Below are 24,120 nucleotides of genomic sequence, written 5' to 3' on the forward strand. Positions count from 1 at the left end.
CCTCTGGTAACTGTCATTCTTCTCTCTGTCTCTGTAAGTTCAATTGTTTTCATTTTTAGCTCCCATATATGAGTGAGAACATGCAAAGTTTGTCTTTCTGTGCCTGGCTTATTTCACTTAACATAATGTCCTTCAGTTCTATCCATGTTGTTGCAAATGACAGGATTTTATTCTTTTTTTATGGCAGAATAATATTCCTTTGCATATATGTACTGGCAAGCGGCATTTTGACTACACCAGACTGGGATATTTGCTCACCCATTAACTCTAGAACCAAATCCCTGAATAAGATGTGACTTCCCTAATTGGGATGCTCCAAGTCTAAGATCCAGGAGTCTTAAGGGTTCAGGATTCCAGAATCTAAAGTTTCTATAACTTGAAGATTCTGAAAGTCAATATTTCTAAGACTCTATATGTCAAGAAATCTTTAAGAGGTAGTTCAAGATAAGACTTTCTATGGGGAATGTATGTTAGGGGTGAAAGTGCTAAGGAATAAATGTGAAACTTTTTTGCTTTTTTTCAATGTGTGAACCACCTACCCATAGAAAATAAATCTATAAAAAGACCATCTGCAAAAAGCAAAGTGATTTCACTTGTTTAACTTAGAAAAATACAAAACATTTTCTCTGTTAAAAGGACTGGAGCTCAGGTGGGAGTTTGATAAAGGGATGGAGTCTGTTGCATATTAGTAAACCACCTCTCCAAAGAATGCCGGGGTCTGTAGCATTTGCCAGTTTTCATGGTGTAAATACTTCCATCACAATCGATTTCAAGTTGCCAGCAGTTTAACAATTGGTTCTCAAAGTTCTCGAAAATCGAACAATCGCCTTTTTATGACCTAGCAAAAGCTGGCTGGCCAGACTTCTGCAATTGAACCTGGAAGAGTCAGAGGGGTTGTGGCTTTGAGGACAATTGTTCAAGTGAGAAGAGGGCTGTGCAGATCTCAAGATGACCTCAGGATCCTGATGGGAAATTTTCCTGCTTCTGGAGGAGGGAAGCAGAGGGCTATTTTTCCTCCTCTGGGCCAGGGATGCATGGAATGGCAGGGGTGGGGGCTCCCAGCTATGGAGACTGGGAGGGCAGGTAAGTGATGGGACTGATTAGGAAGAGCAGCAACTGTCCCTTCACCCGGCCCATCCTTCAGTGGAGGTGGACATTCGCCTATTTCCTCACACTTTTTTTTTTTTTTTTTGACAGAGTCTCGCTCTGTCGCCCAGGCTGGGGTGCAGTGGTGTGATCACGACTCACTGCAACCTCCACCTCCCGGGTTCACACAATTCTCCCGCCTCAGTCTCCCAAGTAGCTGGGATTACAGGTATGTGCCACTGCACCTGGCTAATTTTTGTATTTCTTTAGTAGAGACAGGTTTCACCATGTTGGCCAGGCTGGTCTCGAATTCCTGACCTCAGGTGATCCATCTGCCTTGGCCTCCCAAAGTGCTGGGATTACAGGCTTGAGCCATCACACCCGGCCCCCTGACACAGTGATTCCATGAAAATATATGCAGAGCAGAGATCACTATGCTCATTTTGCTGATGAGAAAATTAAGACCCAGACAGGAAAAGGTATTTGTTTTCAGTCACATAGTTGCCAGGAAATAAAATGATAGTAGCTCAAATAGATTGAGCATTTACTCTGAGCCAGATCTATGCTAAATAGCTTGAGTTGTTGCTTAGGTCGGGGTCCCTGGAAGCAGATCCTGAGACAAAGTTCCCTGTGCAAGAGATTTTTTACAAAGGTGTGCCCAGGTAAGGGGGAGAGGGGCTGCAGAACAGGGAAGGGGAGGAAGCCAGGCAAGGGTGTGAGTTCAGGCCATGCCCTAGCCTCAGCCTAATGGGATGTGGGTCTGGAGCACCCCAGAATTTGTCCCAGCTGGAAGCAAAAGATCTGGGCTTTCATACTCCTCTGTTAGTCATTGGCTGTGGCCATTCTCGGGGCACATTGACTCCCAGGCCCCCAGGTCAAGCCTCTGAATAAGGATTTCTTTCTTTTCTCTTCCTTCCTTCCTTCCTTCCTTCCTTCCTTTCTTTCTTCTTTCTTTCTTTCTTTCTTTCTTTCTTTCTTTCTTTCTTTCTTTCTTTCTTTCTTTCTTTCTTTCTTTCTTCTCTCTCTCTCCTTCTTTCCTGTCTCTCTTTCTTTCTTTCTTTCTTTCTTTCTTTCTTTCTTTCTTTCTTTCTTTCTCTCTCTTCTTTCTTTTTTTTGAGACAGTTTCACTCTGTCACCCAGGTTGGAGTGCAGTGGTGCAATCTCAGCTCACTGCAACCTCTGCCTCCCAGGTTCAAGGGTTTCTCCTGCCTCAGCCTCCCGAGTAGCTGGGATTACAGGTGCACGCCACCACACCCTGCTAATTTTTGTATTATTAATAGAGATGGGGTTTCACCATATTGGCTAGTCTGGTCTCGAACTCCTGACCTCAAGTGATCCACCCGTCTCAGCCTCCCAAAGTGCTGAGATTACAGGCGTGAGCCACCGTGCCCGGCCTGAATAAGGATTTCTTATTAGCATCCAAACACATCGGAGCTGGGCATCAACAGTGTCCACTCGCTTGTATTAACTCAATTATTCCTCCCAGCAATGCTAAGTGGTATTATTATCACCCCCACTTTGTAGATGGGGAAAATGAGGCAGAGAGATGGAGCCACCTGCCCAGCATCACACAGCTAGTGACTGTCAGAGCTGGGCAGAGCCTGGGCCAAACTGAGGCCAGTTCCCATTGTTCTCTTCTGGGAGGAAGGGAAGTTGGTGACTGGAGGAGCAAGAGAAGATGGCTAGAGGCAGGGGAAGCTGTCAGGACCAGGGACAGCAACTGTCAGAAGAAAGGGGAAAGAGAGGGGAGGCTTTAAGAGACCTGTTTGGACTGGGTGCAGCGGCTCACGCCTGTAATCTCAGCATTTTGGGAGACTGAGTCAGGCGGATCACTTGAGGTCAGGAGTTCGAGACCAACCTGGCTAACATGGCAAAACCCTGTCTCTACTAAAAATAGAAAAATTAGCTGTGTGTGGTGGTAGGCACCTGTAATTACAGCTACTTGGGAGGCTGAGGCCGAAGAATCGCTTGAACCCAAGAGGCAGAGATTGCAGTGAGCTCAGATCGCACCACTGCATTCCAGCCTGGGCGACAGAGTGAGACTCTGTCTCAAAAAAACAGACACCTGTTTGGACAGAGGAAGGTAAATGAGAGAGAGAAGGAGTAGGGAGGTGGGGGTATGGAGAAGAGGCTCACACAGTGTTCTCTTCCCCTCCCCCAAACATCCTAGCCCAGCCCTCTGAGCCTTACTCTTTTTCTCTGTAAAATGGGGTGAATAGAGGTACCTGTTCCCTCATAGTGCTGTTGAGAGAATTAAATAAGAAAGTGCTTGTCAAGTGCATGTTCCGGGTGGCCCACTGTGAGGACTAACAGCCACAGCTGTTCCCTCTGCCTGGCCAAGAGGCACCAGCTGGGGTGCCAGATGTAAGCTGAGCCTCTAGCCTAGGGGATGAGGGGCTGCTCTAGGGCTGAGTGTATGCTGGGGGAGAGGGCTGGGGTGAGCTGAGGTGGGGCAGTGGATTTGCCCCCAAGAGCCTGAGGGGAGCCATCAGTGTGCTTTCAGCTGGGAATGTCGTGACTGCAGTGTGGGGTGTGTGCTGCGGTCAGAGGAGCAGCAGAGAGATGACAGGGTGGGGAGATGGTTGAGGTTGGGCGTTGCTAACGTCCAGGCAGAAGGAGGGTGGTGCAGCTGGGCTGGCACAGTGGGTGACACACATGGCTTGTGGGTGTGTAGCATAGTGTGCCCTATGCATGGGCCTGCATGGCACGTGTGTGTGGTCTGAGTGTGTGTCATGAGTGTCTGTAGGGGTATCTATGTGTCTGTATAATGGTGCATGTGTGTCTGGGGGTGAAGTTGAGGGCGTGCATTGTACTAGTGTGCCTACCATACTTGAGCGTGTTTGCAAATGTGTGTGGGTGTGTGTCTGGCCCAAACCCGGCAGGCTGGGGCGGCAGAGGGGCTGAAGGCCTGGCAGTGGCCTGATGGGCAGCTTTGGAACCCCTTCAACCCCTCTCTCACAGGAGCTGAATCACAGACCAAGGAGGAGGGCTGCTGGCACTGAGTCCGTCCTGTATCTAGAAGGACTGCCATGGCCCTGGCAGTGGGGGAGGGCTCTTAGGACCTGGGGCAGGCTGGAAGAGTCAGGACTGAGAAGGGAGTGTGGTGGGTGAAGGCTGGGTGCAGACCTAGGAGAGGGCCACCTCTCTAGACCTCTGTTTCTGTGTCTGTGAAGTGGGCCTTGAAGAGTGGCCCAAAAAGATACAGTTGGGCAGATCCACCAATGTCCGCTGGCTTGAACCCCACCTTACACAGAGGCCCAAACTGGGCAATAACTTGATGAGTGTTGCCCAGCAAATCAGTGGCTACTTGGAGGGCAGACCCCAGCTTCCCGTGGCCATCTGAGTCAGGGCCCTGGCAGGGATTCTGGAACACCAGCACTGGGCCTCCCTTCTCCAGGCAGCACCCAGCACAATACTCCAGCCTGGGGGACAGGACTGATAGATGCTGTCCCGTCATGTTCTGACAGATGCCCAGGCATGACTTCAAAGCTCGAAACAACATGGGAATCCCACCATCAGAGCTCACAGCCTGTCCATTCTGCAGGATTTCAAGGCCAAGGAATAGCTTTTCTGACTATCATTCCACATTAAGGAGTCAGTCATTTGGCTATGTTAATCTTTCAAATGTTTCTTTTTTAAAATGTAGGTAATTTCAGAAAGTATTTTACTTTCCACCTTGGTTGTCAATTAAGATTGGGACCGGGGAGTTGAGTTGGACTTTCTATGGGGCCAGTTTACTGGAGGAGAGGTCCTGAGGTCAAGCTAGGACCTTGTACTTGCAGTGAAGAGCCCTGCTTTGGGAGAAATGCCAGCCCCACCAGCCAATAAGATGGAGAGAAGGAGGAGGGTGGAGTATGTAAACTGAGGCACAAAAGCTGGGGCCAAAGCAAACACTTTATAATTGTTATTATTATTATTTTTTGAGATGAAGTTTTGCTCTTGTTGCCCAGGCTAGGTGCAGTGGCACAATCTTGGCTCAATGCAACCTCCCCCTCCCGGGTTCAAGTGATTCTCCTGCCTCAGCCTCCCAAAAAGCTGGGATTACAGGTGTCTGCCACCACACCAGCTAATTTTTTGTGAATTTAGTAGAAACGGGGTTTTATCATGTTGACCAGGCTGGTCTTGAACTCCTGACCTCAGGTGATCCACCCGCCTTGGCCTCCCAAAGTGCTGGGATTACAGGCGTGAGCCACCATGCCTGGCTGCAAACACCTTATTAAAAGACATCTTAATTGAAGTTGAACACCCTAGTTAATAGCCAGCATCTTCATTAACTGTTAACACCCTGGTTAACTGCAAACACCCTACTTAACAAAAAGCTTACTTGTTGAACACTGTAGCATAGTTAACAGTGAATGCTCCAGTTAACAGCAAACACCCTAGTAAACGCTCTAGTTAACAGTTAACAGTTAAACACTCTAGTTAACAGTTAACACCCTAGTAAACTGTGGACATGCTACTTAACAAACACTTTGGTTGACAGTGAACACGTTAGTCAACAGTGAACACATCCTAGTTAACAGTTAACACCTTCATTAACAGTTAGCACCCTACTTCACAACAAGCCCTTTAGTTGACAGGCGGTCTTTGGCAGAAAATTAGGATGAGGCACTCACTGAGGGTTTTGGGAGAGGGAGGAAGCTCAGCCTCTGGCTCTGTCCCTAGGCCTGGCCCACCAGCTCCACAGCGCTATCTCCATGCAGTAGTGCCCTCCACCCGCAGCTTCCCCTCCTGCCCCACACCCATGCTGGCTGCAGCTGCACTCTGCTCAGGAACCCAGGCTTACAGAGGGAAAGAGGAAACCACAGCTGGAATGTGAAATCTCAGCCTGAGTGCCCTGTGCTTCCCTGGAGGGGAGCTCAAGTTCCTCTTTTGTGTCAGAGATGAAAGTCTAAGCTAGAGTAGGTGGGGAGCTTGGAGCGATTTGTGTGTCTCTCTTTCCTCTCACCCTCCCTTCCTCCTTGCTCTTGGTCTCACTGTTAGCCCCCAGCTGGCTGTGTCTGGCTCCCTTTTCTCCTGTACCTTGCACTCCAGCTGACCATCTCATTTCTGGATCCTTCTCTTTGCTCATCATCTTTCCTCAAACTCTCTCTCTTTCTCTTTCTTTTTTTTTCTTTTGAGACAGAACCTTGTTCTGTCACCCAGACTGGAGTGCAGTGGCGCAATCTCAGCTCACTGCAGCCTCTGCCTCCCGGGTTCAAGTGATTCTCATGCCTCAGCCTCCTGAGTAGCTGGGACCACAGGTGTGCACCACCACGCTTGGCTAATTTTTGTATTTTTAGTAGAGATGGGGTTTTGCCATGTTGGTCAGGATGGTCTCAAACTCCTGGCCTCAGGTGATCCACCTGCCTTGGCCTCCCAGAGTGCTGGGCGTGAGCCACTGCACTGGGTCCTCAAACTCTCTTCCTCTGACTTTGCCAGTTTCTTCCCCCTACTCTGGTCTTTCCCACTCCTTGTCTCTGTCTCTCCCTCCCTCCTTCTCTTATCATCCGCCAGATCTCTGCTCAAGCACCACCTTTCCAAAGAAGCCCTCCCTGGCCCTCCAGGCCTAACTTATGTCCCCGTGTCCTCCTGGAAACCATGCTCCTTGCCTTCAGAGCCCCCACTTCTACTCGTAATGAGTAATTACAAACCAGGTTCTGTCTCCCCACCGGCATGTGAGTTCCTTGTTTGCCTTGCTCACTGCTGTATCCTCAGTGCCTGGCATACAGTGAGTGCTTAATAGATGTTCCTGGTGTAATTGCCTTTCTCTCTGCCCCTTCTATTCTCTCTGCTTTGTCCTGGCTGCCCGGATGACCCCGCCAGAGGCTTCTCCACTTGTCTCTCATCCTGCTCTTCACTTACCCTGTCTCCACAGCTCTTGGTGGCCCAGGGTGGGCCTTGGCCTTCAGCCTGCTGACCCAGGACCCTCACTGCTTCCATAGTGGGAACCAGTGCCTGTCTGAGCCCCATCCTGACCCTGCTGGGAGGTACTTGTTATAACTGGTTAGAGAAATGAATGATACAAAGAGAAAGGGATTTGCCATTCCAATCCCAGCCATCTCTGCTTGACATACCTTGTGACCCTGCACAAGTCACCTCATCTTTTGAGTTTCTCTTTCTCCATCTGTGAAATTGACTGGAGATCGGCAAAGACATTCCATGGGAACCTGCTTTGTAACCCATGAAGTGCCTTGTTGGTACCTGTGACTACCAGATGTTAGTACAACGTTTTCCTTCCCTCTCTGGGCACTAAGACACAAGAAATTCAATTTGCAGCCCCCAGGAGCCCAGGCTGGGGGGCTTGGGGTGCTGGGGCTCTTCAATGAGGGCAACTAGGGGAAGGATGAAGTTGGTGTCTCAAACCAAATTCATTAATGTGTGTATCATGGAGCAGGGGTCCTTAACCCCCAGGCCACACAGCAGGAAGTGAGCAGGGGACAAGCAAGCAAAGCTTCATCTGTATTTACAGCTGCTCCCCATCGCTCGCATTACTGCCTGAGCTCCACCTCCTGTCAGATCAGTGGTGGCGTTAGAGTCTCACAGGAGGGTGAACCCTATTGTGAACTATGCATGCACACTCCTTGTGAAAATCTAATGCCTGATGATCTGTCACTGTCTCCCATCACCCCCAGATGGGACCATCTAGTTGTAGGAAAACAAGCTCAGGGCTCTTACTGATTCTACATTATGGTGAGTTGTATAATTATTTCATTCTATATTACAATGTGATAGAAATAAAGTGCACAATAAATGTATTGTGCTCGAATCATCCAGGAATCATCCTGAAACCATCCTTCCCCCAACCCCACACCGGTCCTTGGAAAAATTGTCTTCCATGAAAGCTGTCCCTTGTGCCACAAAGATTGGGGACCACTGTTACTGAGCACCTACTATGTGCCAGGCACTGTTTAGGGCTCTAGGGCTATATCAGCAAACAAATTAGAACTTTGCTCCTAGTTCCTAATGCAGTCATTCCACCATCCATGACTTCAACAGATATTCATTGAGCACCTACTGTGTGCTGGGCACAGTGGAGGCCTTGGGATGGAGAAGTGAATGAGACCTGCCCTCACAAGTGCATATTCGGTGCTCCATCTCTGTTCAGTGCTTAGTGCCTTTCTGTGCTCCAATATTTTACCTTCAGCCTGTCCAACAAAAGTGACGAGAGCAATTGCAGATTAGGTGACTCACTCAAGGTCACGTGTGCTGGAAATTGGAAGAGCTGAATCAAAAAGTGGATCTGTTTGAGTCTAGGGCCCTAATTCTTTGGTACTTTGGGTTGTAGCTATCCTCTGTTTACAAGTCTCTCGCTCTCTCTTTTTTTTTTTTTGAGATGGAGTCTCGCTCTGTTGCCCAGGCTGGAGTGTAGTGGCACCATCTCGGCTCACTGCAACTTCCGCCTTCCAGGTTCAAGTGATTCTCCTGCCTCAGCCTCCCAAGTAGCTGAGATTACAGGTGTATGCCACCACGCCTAAGTTTTGTATTTTTCGTGGAGACGGGGTTTCACCATGTTGGCCAGGCTGGTCTCAAACTCCTGACTTCAGGTGATCCATCTGGCTTGGCCTCCCAAAGTGCTGGGATTACAGGCATGAGCCATCACGCCTGGCCCCAAGTCTCATTTTCCCTGTCTATACCCTGAGTGACCTTGGAGACCATCCAGCGATGTGGATCAGTGAGAGGAGTGCTGGGGCCAGTGAAGCCAGGGAAGGGGCTCCCAGACTAACATCCCTTCTCCACCAGCGGCCAGGCCAGCTCAGCCTCTGTGCAACTTTCCCTGCTTCTGAGTCTGGAGGTGGTTCTTATTATTGCCTCCAAATGACTTTTGCATCCATTTATTTGCTGCATTTTGATTTTGCATTCAATTTCTGGTCCATTCATGGTGTCTGTGCTACCTAGGGGATGCAAAATTGAGGCAGCCAGGAGTGCAGTTTGGACACACCTGACAGCCACCACTCCTTGGAGGGAGGAACGCTTGACCGACTCCACATTGGAAGGGCTGATGAGCAGGAGGCTGCCCCGCCACTGCACCCTACTCCAGCCAGAATCTGCCAGGTCGGCTTCCCACCCCGAAGCTGGCTCCTCCACTCCCCCGGCTCCAACACACATATCTCAGCTGGAGAGATGGCCACTGGGAACCCAGCCAGTACCTGGGGCCTGCAGGCAGGGCAGGCACTGGACTTCACAAAGGATTTGAAATCCTTCAGAGCTATGCAGGAGCATTTGGGCAGAGAGAGCAGGATATGAGTCCCAACTTGGTCTCGCCAACCTCTCTTCTTCATTCACCTTTAGTGGGGTTTTTTTGTTTCGTTTTGTTTTGAGATGGAGTCTCACTCTGTTGCCCAGGCTGGAATGCAGTGGCGTGATCTTGGCCCACTGCAACCTCTGCCTTCTGGGTTCAAGCGATTCTCCTGCCTCAGACTCCCAAGTAGCTGGAACTACAGGCATGCACAACCACATCTGGCTAATTTTTGTATTTTTAGTAGAGACAGGGTTTGGCCATGTTGGCCAGGCTGGTCTTGAACTCCTGACTTCAGGTGATCCACACACCTTGGCCTCCCAAAGTGCTGGGATTACAGGTGTGAGCCACTGAGCCCAGCCTAGTGGGGTCTTTCTAACAGACAATTTGACCTGGCCACTGTCCTGCTCAAGACCCTTCCGTTGCTCCCCATTCCCTCAGGCTTGGGTACAAATTTCTGGCCTTCCAAGCCCTATCCACACCAGCCCCCTCTCTCAGTTCTTCCTAAGCTCCAGCATCTCCCAGTGGCTCCTATTTCCCCATGTTCACACCTTGGCAGAGGCTATTCCCTTTGCCTAAACCATTTGCCACATTGTCCTTTAGGCAAACTCCTAGACACTCTCCGCAAATTGTGAGGACACCAGCTAGCCCTCTGCACCAGGTATTACACTTCACACTTTATATGCCTTATTCACTTGGCACTCACAGCCTCTCTAAGAGAAATTCCCATTTGCAGATCTCCTGAAGTCAGCAGAGGCTCAGAGAAGTCAAGCAACTTGCCCTGGGTCACACAGTAGGATGGCAGTGCAGGCAGTGCAACTCTAGAGTCCATGCTCCTAACCTCAGAGCCTCAGAACCAGCTCAGAGCCCACCTCCTCAGAGCTCTCCCAGCCACACAAACGCCAGCCTTCTCCATCCCACCTCACTCCTGTTCTCAGCAGACAGACCTCCCTCCTCATCTGGGGCTCTCATGGACCCAGGACGTTTTTGGTGATTACCTTTCCACACTGCCTTTATTCCCTCATGTCTGGCTCTGTCATGAGATGCTGAGGCTGGTCAAGGAATGTGGCTGTGGGTTCCCAGTGCCCAGCATAGGGCTCAGTAAAAAGGGTAAATGTAACTAAGATTGGTCTCATCAGGAGCCCCACAGAGATGACAGAAGGAGCAAATGAAGTCAGAGCTGCAAACAGGCTGGGTGCAGGGGCTCATGCCTATAATCCCATCACTTTGGAAGGTCGAAGTGGGAGGATCACTGAGCCGAGGAGACCAGCTTGAGCAACATAGTGAGACCCACTCCCTCTACAAAAAATAAAAACTTAGCTGGGTGTGGTGGCATGTTCCTATTGTCCCGGCTACTTGGGAGGCTGAGGTGGGAGGATTGCTTGAGCCCAGGAGGTCGAGGCTGCGGTGAGCTGAGATCGCGCCACTGCACTCAGCCTGGGTGAGACCCTGTCTCAAACAAACAACAAACAAAAAACCAAGCTGTAAACGGACCTTGTGTGGCTTTTGGGTTCAGGAGGTGGGGAGGTGTTATTATATGCAGAGGTAACAGGCTGCACAGCAATGATCCGCAGTGTCTACACCATCTTCCCTCCACAAAGTCAAGATGGAGCATCATCTCCTAAAGGGTCTCTGGAAGCACCCCACCATTAGTCGGTTCAGTATCACTCCATTTCCCGCTGCCCCCCAACCCCCAGCCTTGGGGAGATTGGGGGAGAAGGAGGGTGCTTCTGGGGAGGAGGGGTCTCTGATGGAAGTCATATATCACAGTGGCAGCTGAGGCAGAGAGATGGGAGCGATTTTCTTCATGGTTTGCAAACAAATGTGGTGGACAGAAAATGGATGGCAACCTTTGGCAGTGAGAGACCTGGGGCCTAGGGAGTGGCCATGCCTGCCCGGGCAGTGGGGATCACAGGCAACCACTCCCCACGGACCCCCGGCTCCCACCTGAATCTATTGTCCTGGGCAGAGGCAAGGGGGCAGCCCAGATTTGGGCAAGAGGCATTGAGGGGGCGTGGGAGGAGGGTATGTGTGAGGTGGCCTGGGTCTGTGCTGACTGTGTGATCAGGACAAAGTCAGGCCCTCTGTAGGCCTCAGTTTCCCCTCTGGTACAATGAGTTGTCAAGGCCAGCAGAATCTTGGGGAGGGATGTAGGTGGGCTTTTTCCCGGATCTCTTATCTTTAGCTGTCTCGTAGGGCCTGGGAGAGTCAGGAAAATGAATGTAACTCTGGCAGAAGTCTCAGGAGCCCCAAAGCTACACATTTCCTGCTTCCAAATTATCCTTGAACCTAGATGTTTGGGGAGCTTAGAATCTTAAAATCTGGAAAGCTTGTTTTCCTAGAAACCCAGATTCTTCAGCTCTGAATACATTCAGTGTAACTCTCCACCCACACCCCAGGTGTGCAAGAAATGTAGCTTCCTTTGTTTTTAAATAATGCATCAAACTTGCATTTCAAGCTCTGTTCTGCCGGGAAGGAAGAAACCCAGGCGGACCGGGCTTCCCTCTTTCATGGGGCTGGATGATACTGGGGGGACTGCCACAGGTCATGGGAGAGGAGAGGTGACTTTTCAGTTGTCTGCCTATCAAGACATGCTGCCCTTTCTGACCCTCAGGGGCTGGTCACCATGGTGTGCCACTGTCCACAAGGCTGCTCTGGTCTTTTGAGTCTCTCTGATGCTCCCACACCATGCTGGGCACAGGGGCCTCTGCTGGGCCATATCAGACCTGTGGACCCAGACTGGGGCTCAGCCTGGAGTGGGGCACAGGCCACCGTTGCTCTCAAGTCTTCTAGATGTGGCTGTGGATTCTGACATCACCCTCAGGCCTGGAGATGGAGTAGGACTCCTTTCTCAGAGGCCTGCAGGTTCAAGGGCTCCGGGTTTCCCTTCGACTCCTTTCCTGAAACCCAGCTGAGGGGACTGCATTGGGGATCCTAGGGGTGACTGGGAGCTGGGTCACATCTGTTAGAGAAAAAATTATTCCCACCTGGTCAAAGTGGCAAAACCCTGTCTCTACTAAAAATTAGCTGGGCGTGGTGGCACATGCCTGTAATCCTGGCTACTTGGGAGGCTGAGGCTGGAGAATCACTTGAACCTGGGTGGCAGAAGTTGCAGTGAGCCGAGATTGTGCCACTGCATTGCAGCCTGGGAGACAGAGCTATCTAAACAAACAAACAAACAAAAAACAAAACAAAACAAGCAAAACAGAAACATTTATTCAACGACACTTGTTGAAGAGTGGTAAGGTAGACTTTTTATTCAGGACCACGGCAACAGGGACCATTGCAACGGGATTTTGCGGTGAGGGGGATAGAACGGGCTCAACTCCGAATACAGCATGGGCAAGTGGGAGTTTATGGCTAAGGAGCAGTGCAGAGGTCCGAGGATGGAAAATGACTGAGAGGAAGCATCAGGGGTGAGGGAGAATCTGACTCAACTGATCTAACAGGATTCTTGCTGAAGACAGGCCAGGGGGATCCGGCATAATCTGGGCCGTGGTGGAGGGTGAACAGCCTGATTAGATATGAAGGATGATCAGATATTGAGGATGGGGGGGTTCTTGCTAAACTGACTTAGGGTTCTTGCTAAAACCAGATTTTGTAAGAAAGTATGCAGATAGGCTTAGCAGAGTTTCGGGAGCCTGACTAAAGTTTGGTCAAGTGAAGAATCTCTGTTACTCTCTAGAGATACTCTCAAAAATAAAAATAAAAATAAAAAAATAAAAATAAACATGATGGGTAGAGAGGCTACACACCCTATTCCCTGACGGCATTTGTTTTTTTTTCTTTTTTTTTTGAGATGGAGTCTTGCTCTGTCACCCAGGCTGGAGTGCAGTGGTGCAATCTTGGCTCACTGCAACCTCTGCCTCCTGGGTTCAAGCAATTCTCTCATCTCAGCCTCCCAAATAGCTGGGATTACAGGTGCGTGCCACCACATCCGGCTAATTTTTTTTTTTTTTTTTTTTTTGTATTTTTAGTAGAGATGGAGTTTCACCATGTTGACCAGGTTGGTCTCGAACTCCTGACCTCAAGCGATCTGCCTGCTTTGGCCTCCCAAGGTGCTGAGATTACAGGCATGAGCCACCACTCCCGGCCAAGCATTTTCTTTTCAGGGGTTGGAAGGAGAAAGAGAAAGGAATTGGGTTGGTGAGTGGTATATACAGGGGTATTTAATTGTATCTGTAACATTTTATTTATATATTTATATATTTTTATTAATTATAAATTATATATAAATATACATATACATGTGTTTCTGTATGTAAGTTGTTTGTAAGTTTTTAAAAGAGAAGCATGGCCTCCGTATCCTTCTGAAGCTGACTTCTCTCCCTTCCTGTTACATTGCTACGGTTCACATTTGTTGTTGCTTGTGGCTGTTGTTCATTCATTTTGACTGCTGGATAGCATTCCATTGTGTGAGGACATCGGAGGATGCAAGTCCCCAAGACCTCCCCGACACTGCTGGTGGAGTGCAAATTGATGCAACTACATTGGAAAACAATCTGGCAGTATCTCATGGAGGGGAATATTCAGCAATTCCACTCCCAGGTAAATACCCAAGAGAAACTCTTGCACACACACAGCAGCAGACATGACAAGAATGCTTATAACAGTTCTGTCCACAATAACAAAAACCTGGAAACAACCCAAATGCTCATCAACCCAAGAAGGAATGAATACGCTTGTTTGCTGACAAAATACATTTTAAAAAATAAATAAAAGGTAAGAACTGAAGCAAGTCAGGCATAATTCTAATATAAGTTAAAACTGGATCGTGGGCACATCGGTCTTTATTAATTTATTCTTTGAATGTCTGAAGTAATTCATAACAAAAAGAAATTGTGTTTTTAAAAATCCTGAATTGTAGCATCCTAGACTTAGAAGGCCTCTAATCGTCGGTGTCAGAAGGGGTTAGGGATGAGCTAGTCATGTCTGTGACATCCGGGAGCTTACCCAGCGAGCTTCCAGCCTTTGCCTGTGTACTCTCTGCAGTGGAGTGACCCAGAGTGCATGATAAGATTAACTCCAGGGGTGGGGTAGGTCAAGATACAAACATTACTCTCATCTGCAGATATTGTTCATAAGGAAGGGAAGTGACCTAGAATGACACAGAAAGGGCTGATAACAAATCAGGGTGACCAAAGATGACACCCCCCTGCCAACTCCACAAGGGGCTGACAAAGCTGTGCCCTATCCTAGAGATAGGCTTCCAGAAGGACCAGGATGGGTCAGCATAGCTAGAAAAGGGGGTCCCAGAGCAGAATGTGGTGCATGGGTCTGCTCGATAGAGGGAAGCTGGTGGGCCCAGGGCATCAGGCCAGAAAACTGCATCTTCCTCATCCCCTCCCCTCCAGAATCTTGTCCTATTCACCAAGTCCCCTTATGGTTTATAATCCAGTCCCCCAGCCCTTCTGGGACATCTGTACTGCATTTCTCTTTAACTTGAACAGCATGCTGCTGGATGCATGCATGCCTGAACACATGGACCCTGTATTTACATATGCACATGCCTAGACCGATGTGCACATGGGGTCCTGAGGAGTTAGTAGCTGTTGGCATGCGTGTAGCTCCCCCGGACCAAGTCAATGCCACACCTTCACTGCTGCCAGATGACTCCCCAGCCTCTTCTTGGCTTCTCTCCCTTCCATCTCATCCCCTCCAAGCTCCCCATTGCAACCAGGGGTTGGGGAGACTCCTGAAACCCAGAGCTGACCCTGCCACTCCACAGCATGGATGAATGAATGTGTGTTACAGGCACATTTCTATGCTTATGCATGTGGGCTCCTGGATCCTGTGTGTGCACACAGAGATGTGTATGTACCCTATTTCATTTTTAGATTTATTTTATTTTTTGATTTGCTAATACCTGGACATGATAAAAGCTTCACACAATTAAAAACGATACATAAGAAAAGTCCATGTCCCAGTGGCTTTTTGAATGGTGGAGGAAGGACTTCCAAAAATCTGCTCCTTCATAAAAGCAATGAAAATACTGGAGAAACTCTTCAATATACTTTTTTGAAATGCTGGAAATTAAAAGCTTACAATCATCTGAGGAGTGTTGATGTTAAAATAGCTGAATCTTGGTAAGACCATGAGCTTTATGATGTTTTGTTTTTGTTTTTCTAAGACAGGGTGTTGCTCTGTCACTCAGGCTAGAGTGCAGTGGCATGATCATGGCACGGCAGCCATAACCTCTTGGGCTCAAGCAATCCTCCCACCTCCCAGTCTCCTGAGTAGCTGGCACCACAGGCATCCACCTCCATGATGTTTTAACCTGCCTTAATCCCAGTTCTCTCTCCCTATCTCTGTGATATTTTTGAAAATGGTGGTATTTGGTTTTCTACCTGTTTCTTGGGATATAGCTCCTAAAACTTTTGGAATCTTCAGAGTAATTAGTGTCTTTTGTGTGCTAATGACATGACTGATGGCACGAGGTAGGTGGGGGGCCCTAGACAGCTTCAGGATGGAATCTGGTCACCAGACCAGTCTGAGAAACAGAAGTGAACTCTAGAGCCTCAGAGACCTGTAGGATACCACCAAGTGTACCAACATGTGCAAAATGGAAGTCTCAGAAAGACAGGAGAGAGAGATGAGGAGGAAAGAATATTTGAAGAAATAATGACCAAAACCTCCACAAATTTAGTCAAAAAATATTAATCTGCAAATCCAAGAAGTGCAACAAACTCCAAGAAGGATAAACTTAAAGGGGTCTGTATCTAGGCACTCCATTGTCAAACTGTTGAAAGCCCAAAGCAGAGAGAATCTTGAAAGTCTCAAGATAAAAGTGATTCACCAGGTGCAAGCAGTCCTCAAGAAGATTAACAGCTGATTTTATATGAGAAACCATGAAGACCAGAAAGCAGTGGGATGAATATTTGAAGTGCTGAAAGAAAGACTACTAACTAAAAATTCTTTATCCAGCAAATTATTCTTCAAAACGGGGAATTAAGACATTCCTAGATTTAAAATATTGGAGAATCTATTACTGGAAGGCTTGCCTTACAAGAAATACTAAAGGGAGTCCTTTAGGTTGAAATGAAAGAACATGGAATCTGCATGAAGAAACAAGGGTTATAGAAGTAAAGTATAGAAATAAGGAGGAACGATAACTACATAGGTAGATATATGGCTACATAAATGTAATTTTGTTTGTAACTTTTTTCTTCAATCTTATTTAAAAGATAACTGCACAAAGCAATAATTATAAAGCTATGTTGATGGGCTTATAATGTAATGTATAGAGATGTAATTTGTATGACAACAATGGTATAAAACAGGAGGGAGGAAATGAAAGTATATTGCAGCAATGTTTTAGTATACTATGGAAATTATATTGGTATTGAACCAAATTAGATTATTTTAAGTTAATATATTGATTGTAATCTCCATGGAAGCCACTAAGAAAATAACTCAAAAAATAAAAGAAACAAAACAATATAATAAAAATGGTATACTAGTAGCCAGGCATGGTGGCTCACACCTGTAATCCCAGTACTCTGGGAGGCCAAGGTGGGTGGATCACTTGAGGTCAGGCGTTCGAGACCAGCCTGGCCAACATGGAGAAACCCCGTCTCTACTAAAAATACAAAAATTAGCCAGACATGGTGGCGGGCACCTGTAATCCCAGCTACTCAGGAGGCTGAGGCATGAGAATCACTTGAACCCAGGAGGTGGAGGTTGCAGTGAGCCAAGATCGTGCCATTGCACTCCAGCCTGGGCAACAGTCCAAGATTCCGTCTTAGAAAAAAAAAGATATACTAGAAATGATCTGTTTAACACTAAAGAAGGTAGTATTGGAGGAATAGAGGAACAAAAAGATGTAAGACATACACATGGCAAAGTAAAATGGCAGACATGAATTCTACCTTATCAGTTAAGAAAAAAAGGAAAAATACATAACATGAAAACCATAACCAAAAGAGTTCTGGAGAGGCTATACTAACATTAGACACAATAGTCTTTAAGATAAAGATTAATACTAGAGACAAAAAAGGACGTTTTATAATGATAAAATGGTTAATCCATCAGGTAAACATAACAGCTATAAACACATATGCATCTAACAATAAAGCTCCAAAATATATGAAGCAAAAACTGACAGAACTGAAGGCAGAAATAGACAATTCAACAATAATAGATGGAAACTTCAATATTCTACTTTTAATAATGAATACAATACCTATGCAGAAGATCAACAAGGAAATGAAAGACCTGAACAATATTAAAAACTAACTTGACCTAACAGACATCTATGGAATATTCCTCTCAACAACAGCATTTTTCTCAAGTACACATAGATCATTCTCTAAAATAGATAATATGTTAGGTCACAGAACTAGTCTCATACGTTCAAAAGGATTTAAATCATACAAAATATGTTTTCTGACCACATAAAATGAAATTAATTATAAAAACATAATGAAAGAACTTTGGGAAAGCACTTTCCAAAAAATGTGGAAATACAAACAACACACTACTAACTAGCCAATTAGTCAAAAAAGAAATAACAAGGAAAACTAGAAAATATTTTGAGATGAATGAAAATGAAAACACAACATACCACAACTTATGGGATGTTGCTTAGGCAGTGCTTAGAGGAAACTTTACAGCTACAACTACCTATATTAAAATAAAGAAAGATCTCGAATCAGTCACCTAAACTTCCTCCATAAAGAAATTAGAAAAAGAGGGGCAAACTAAATCCACAGTAAGCAGAGACAATTACATAATAAAAATTAAAGAGGAAATAAATGAATGTACCACTTTATACTTAGTAGGATGGGTATAATAATGAAAAAAGGACAATAACAGGTGTTACCTGGCAAGGATTTGGAGAAATTGAAACCCTCATACATTACTGATGGGAATATAAAATGGAAACATTTTGTCAGTTTCTCAAAAAGTTGGACATAGAGTTACTATAGGATGCAGCAATTTTACTCTTAGGTATACATCCAAGTCAAATGAACCTAGTTTCGCACAAAAACTTACTAATGTATGTTCATAGCTACATTATTTATAATAGCCAAAAGGTGTAAGCAACCCAAATATCCATTAGCTGATGAATGTGTAAACAAAATGTGGTATATCCATACAACAGGGTATTATTAAGCCATGAAAAGAAAGGTGCTACAACATAGATGACCCTTGAAAACATTATGCTAAGTGAAAGAAGACACAAAAGGCCACACACTGTATGATTCCATTTATATGAGAGATCTAAAATAAGGAACTCCATGAAGACAGGAAGTAGATTGGTGGTTGCCTGGGGGTGGGAGCAGGGAGAAATGAGGTCTAACTGCTAATGGGTATGGGGCTTCTTTTTGAGGTGATGGAAATGTTCTGGAATTAAACAGTGATTGTACAACTTTGTGAATATACTAAAGACACTGAATGTGCACTTTAAAAGGATAAATTTTATGGCATATGAATTATATCTCAATAAAACTGTCATAAAAGTCAAGGTTCTGCCATGCCATTTTCTTCTTGTGTATCTTTCTAGGCACGTGGCAGCATATATATGTATATAATAAATATTTCTGGGTTTTTTTGTTTGTTTTTATTTTGTTGAGACGGAGTCTCACTCTCTTGCCCAGGCTGGAGTGCAGTGGTGCGATCTCGGCTCACTGCAATCTCCTCCTCCTGGGTTCAAGTGATTCTCCCACCTCAGCCTCCAGAGTAGCTGAGATTACAGGCATGTGCCACAACACCCAGCTAATTTTGTATTTTTAGTAGAGATGGGGTTTCGCCATGTTGGCCAGGCTGGTCTCGAACTCGTGACCTTAAGTAGTCTGTCCGCCTCGGCCTCCCAAAGTGCTGGGATTACAGGCGTGAGCCACCGCGCCTAGCCTATAATAAATATTTCACTAAGTCTGAGATTCTATTAATGAAAACAGTATTTTATGTACTAAAAAGGAAGAAAAAATTAATTTTAATTGTAAGGCATATTCAATTTCAGGGATGTTAACATGTTTAACATGTGGCTCTTGGAATCAATGCAAACATTTATCACGTGTTTTGGAGAGCTCATGTATCAGGATACATCCTGAATGTGGTGGATACTTTCAGTGAACCTCGTAGGTCCCTTTCAGACAGCTCCTGCACACAGTAATGGTTTTCTGTGTCTTTATCTAAGGGTGCTTCCTGGGTGTGCTTAGCCCAGAAATGCAGAATTAGTGCCCAGGAGCAACCTTCAGTCAGCAAGCAACAGGAGATGTAGAGAAAGCCAGGCGTGGTGGCTCACGCCTCTAATCCCAGCACTTTGGGAAGCCGAGGCGGGTGGATCACTTGAGGTCAGGAGTTTGAGACCAGCCTGGCCAACATGGCGAAACTGTGTCTCTGCTAAAAATACAAAAAAAAAAAAAAAAAAAAAAAAAAAAAAAAAAGAAAAGAAAAGAAAAAGAAAAAAAAAGAAAGAAAAGAAAAGAAAAGAAAAGTTAGCTGACTGTGGTGGCACATGCCTGTAATCCCAGCTACTTGGGAGGCTGAGGCAGGAGAATCGCTTGAACCCGGGAGGTAGAGGTTGCAGTGAGCCAAGATCTTGACACTGCATTCTGGCCTGGGCAACAGAGCAAGACTCCATCTCAAAACAACAACAACAACAACGAGAAACCAACCAGGAATTTTAGAGAAGCACCAACAACTTCCTTGCCCTTCAGAGACAATTCTGAAGTGCATCTCACATAGTGTTTCAGAGGATGTCTAGCAGGATGGAGCCCCAGAGACCCCAGGTGGTAACTCACTCAGAATACACATTTGTCTCCTGTCATCCTTGCTGAGATTCCTAGGATCCCACAAAAACTATTTGCACCCAAATCCCAGTCTTAGACTTTTCCTTTGAGAGAACCCACATTTAAACACTGTGTGTATAGCTGTGAATGGGGTGTGCACATCTGTGTTCATGAGTATATGGGAATCAAAGTATGAATACATGTGTATACCCATGTCTATGTGTGTCTATGGAAGCATTTCTGTTTGGAAATTGGCATGAATGTGTATGTACACGTGTGCATGTTTGTGCATGAATTTTTTTTTTTTTTTTTCCGAGACAGGGTCTTGCTTTGTCACCCAGGCTGGAGTGCCGTGGTATGAATACAGCTCACTGCAGGCTGAAACTCCTGGGCTCAAATGATCCTCCTGCCTCAGCCTCCTGAGTAGCTGGGAATACAGGTGCCTGTCACCCTATCCAGCTAATTTTTTTTAATTTTTTTGTAGAAATAGGGTTTCACCATGTTGCCCAGGCTGGTCTAGAACTTCTGGGCCCGAGTGATCCTCCCGCCTTGGCCTCTCAAAGTGCTGGGATTACAGGCATGTGCCACCACACCCAGCCTTTGTGCGTGCTTATACTCCAGTGCAGATGCATCTATGGAATGCTCGTGTGTGCCAGTGTCCATGCACATGTATATATTTGTCATATTGCAATAGATGGGCTCTCAGACCTGTTTAATGGTGTGTTTGTGTGCCTGCATGAGCCAGAAAGGTCGAGGGAGCCCGAGAAAGACCCTCAGAGGGTCTCTGGTGCTTAGGAGGCTCTGGCTGGGTGGTGTCGCTGGGGAGATGGGTGGGGAATGCATTATAATAGTGGCCTGTTGCATGCCCTCTCTTTCTCTGCAGATGCCTGTCTGGAGACAACCTCATCAAGTCTGGTCTCAGATGTGTGTTCTCTCTGATGGGAGACAGCTGGAGCGGCTGTCAGGCCTCCCTGGCAATAGCGGTGCCTGCAGCGGCACCTGTCAGCAGCACCTTAACGCTGTCCCAGCGATGGCTGCTGCGAGTGGGAAGGTGACAGGAGGCAGTCGTTCTTGGGATCTGGGAGGCTCTTTGCTGCACTGCTCCTTGACCTCTCTACATGGAAGGTGAGCCCCAGTTCCTGTACATCTTCTGGAATTGCAGACCTCCTCCCCACATCACTGCCAGTGGATTTCCTCGCTGGTCTTGACTCTGGCTGATGCCACCCACACTCCTCCACTCCAGCTGTTTTCCTAAGACAGCATGTGATGCCATGCCTCCCTGTGTTTCCTGGTCCCTCTGCCTCAAAGACTTTGGTTTCCCACCTCTGTCTGGTGAATTTCCCCTTTCCAAGGCCAGCTTCCAATTCCCTTTTTCAGACATCCTGTCATGCTGTGCCCAGGCAGAGCCTTCCTCCCCAAACCCACACAGCCCTTTGCACATTTCTCTTCCATTACACATGTTGGTTGCCAGGAAGGAGAATTCGGGTGAATGCCTGCCTCTGGCTCCCAATCACAATGTTTGAGTCTCAAGGAGGGTGACCAGGTGGAGTCAGGTGACCTCAACCCAAGGGGACAAGGGTCAGAGTTGGGCAGGGTAAGGTCTGGATCCCAGGAAGATAATTCTGTTGTTCTTAAAATAAGACCCCAGCTGGTGATGAGGAGAGAGACCTGGAGGACACAGAGAAGGGCCCAGAACCCTCCTTCATTCCAAGAGGAGCGGCTGCTGACCACAGGGCAGAGGACCAAGGTTCTAGGAAAGGGGCACAGAGGTCAGGACCGGACTGCAGTCCAGCAAGAACTGGAGCTCAAGCTTCAGCCTTCTGATTGAGCTCACCAGTCTTGAAGGAGACTGGAGCTCTCTGGATCTAGGTTTAAATCCCCACTCCTCTACTTATTTGCTGTGTGACCTTGGGCAAATCACTTCACCTATCTGAGCCTTGGTTGCCATCAGTGCAACATGAGGTAACACTGCTCAATTTAAGGAGGCAATGTTGGGGAGGGCCTAACCCAGATATGGGCACACAGCAGGCACTGGTCTCCACCTTGGGGAAAGAAAGTCACAGCTGCAGCCACTGGGGCTGCCCGAGACAAGCTTAGGGAAACATTGCCAACTCTGGTTCCTTATTGCTGGGGGTGAAGGCTCTTGGCAGCCCCAGGCTGCACGTGACCCTTGAATCCTTTATGTACTGTGTGACTTTTATCAAGTCATTTCACCTCTCCACACCTCAGTTTCCTGCCCCATAAACTGGAGACACTAATAAAACCCACGTTACGGGGTTGTTTGTAAGAATGGATTGCTATTAATTGCCATAGGGAATGAACTAATTGCTTGTTAATTGCTATGAATGTTAAAAATCCATTGCTATACGAGTTAGTTCCTTGAAAGTGCCCACCACAGTGCCTGGCACATAGTGAGCATTCAGTGCTCAGCAGCGGTTACTGTCATTGAGACATTTGAACACCTGCTGTGTGCCGAACTTCATGCCAGGCACCCAAAACATCGAGACAGAGGCACAACTTGATCCCTGGGTACTCTAAGCCCAGTTGTGGGTGGCCAAGGGGAAGGATGGAAGCACCCAAATGCCTCATGGAAAGTACAAAACATCACAAGACAGAGTCAGAAAAAGAGGTGCAGGAGGGCTTCTCGGAAGAGAAGGTTTTTGAATGCTGCTTTGATCGCTGGGAATGTAACAACAACGTAACTAATATTTACTGAGAATTTACTGTGTGCCAGGCACTGTAGGTGTTTCACCTGTATGGTCTTATTTAAAGATTGTAACAGCAATAGGTAATAGGGACTGTTGCACCCATTTCATGGAAGAAGAAAGTGAGACTTAAAGAGATTAAGACACGTGTCCAAGATCACCCAACCCTGAGTTTGAATTTTCAGGTACCTGAGCTCTGAAGCTCTGCGCTCTTCGGCACTCCAGGAAGAGGGATGTAAAATTGCAGAACTAGGGGAGGGTGGGTACGAGTGTTAACTGTGCACCAGACCCGGGCTGGGACATTTTGCTTGCTTGATCACATACAATCCTTACAACAAGCCATATGAGGTAGACAATATTATCATCTCCATCTTGCAGATGAGGAAACAGGCTCAAAGCAGTTGAGCATTTTGTACAAGGTTAAACAATTGGCAGTGTGCTCTGACTCTAGGCACTCCAATTCCCAAGCTCATGTTATTTCTGATTCTGTAGCTGTGTTCTGGAAACAGAAAGGAACTGTCCAGTGTGGCTAAAGGTTACGGTCCTTGCAGAGAACAAAGTATGGAGCAGTTAGTACTGAATTTCGAAGGGCTAGGTGTCCATTCATGCAGTAGACAATGGGGAGCCACTGAAGATTGTGGAGCAGGGGCATGGCGGGACCAGAGCTGCAACTTCCAAAGATGAATCATGTAGCAGCACCTAAGATGGATGGGATGGGGGTGAGAGAGGCAGCAGGAGACCCATCAGGAGACAGCACCTGGTGATGCTGACTTTAGATGACAAGGGATATGGACAAACTGGCATTTTTCTGGGGAAGGAAAACAGAGAGCTCAGGGATGAGAAAAAGCCAGGGGCAGGGCCATTAGCCTTATCAAAAACCTGATTGCTCTTAGCAAAGTATTTAATACAATTTCCTGCTATTAGGGCCAAACCTGGACTAGCAAGATTATTAATTCTAAAGATAATCATTAAGCTGGGCGGACCGTATTTTAATATATGGCAACAGGCGAGCTATTGTCATTTTTTCCCTTCTATCTTGATTGCAGGTCACCCAATTAGAGCTGGCTTCAAGTGCCCCTTCCTGGAGGTAGTGAGATAAGGCTTAATGTCCTCAAACAAGAACTATCGGCTGTGACTAGAGGCCCATAAATATTAATAAATCTATAATTAGTCCTGTGAAAAGGGGGATCAATCCAGGAGAAGGTTCCGCCCATTAATACTAGAAATCGCTTTTGCTGGGAAAGCAGGCTTTTCTGTTCCAAATGCCAGGCTGTTTGAGGAGGATGCAGCTCTGTCAGGTTTGCCAGACTGATTCACGTCTACTCCGCCATAGTCCTAGTATCGTGGGGGCAGCGAGAATCCCTGCAGGCTCTCACAG

The 24,120-nt window shown here is 46.9% G+C and overlaps 1 long non-coding RNA gene across 1 annotated transcript; it reads left to right on the plus strand.

The window, feature by feature from the left end:
- Positions 1 to 884: 884 nt before the first annotated feature.
- Positions 885 to 22,320, plus strand: LOC129052228 (uncharacterized). The gene is made up of 4 exons (XR_008517166.1): positions 885 to 1,083; positions 1,677 to 1,748; positions 13,709 to 13,852; positions 20,921 to 22,320. It is a non-coding gene; the product is annotated as an uncharacterized LOC129052228 (long non-coding RNA).
- The last annotated feature ends 1,800 nt before the right edge of the window (positions 22,321 to 24,120 follow it).

The sequence above is a fragment of the Pongo abelii genome, chromosome 21 (genome assembly GCF_028885655.2).
Source record: "Pongo abelii isolate AG06213 chromosome 21, NHGRI_mPonAbe1-v2.0_pri, whole genome shotgun sequence".
In the NCBI taxonomy this organism is placed as follows: Eukaryota; Metazoa; Chordata; class Mammalia; order Primates; family Hominidae; genus Pongo; species Pongo abelii.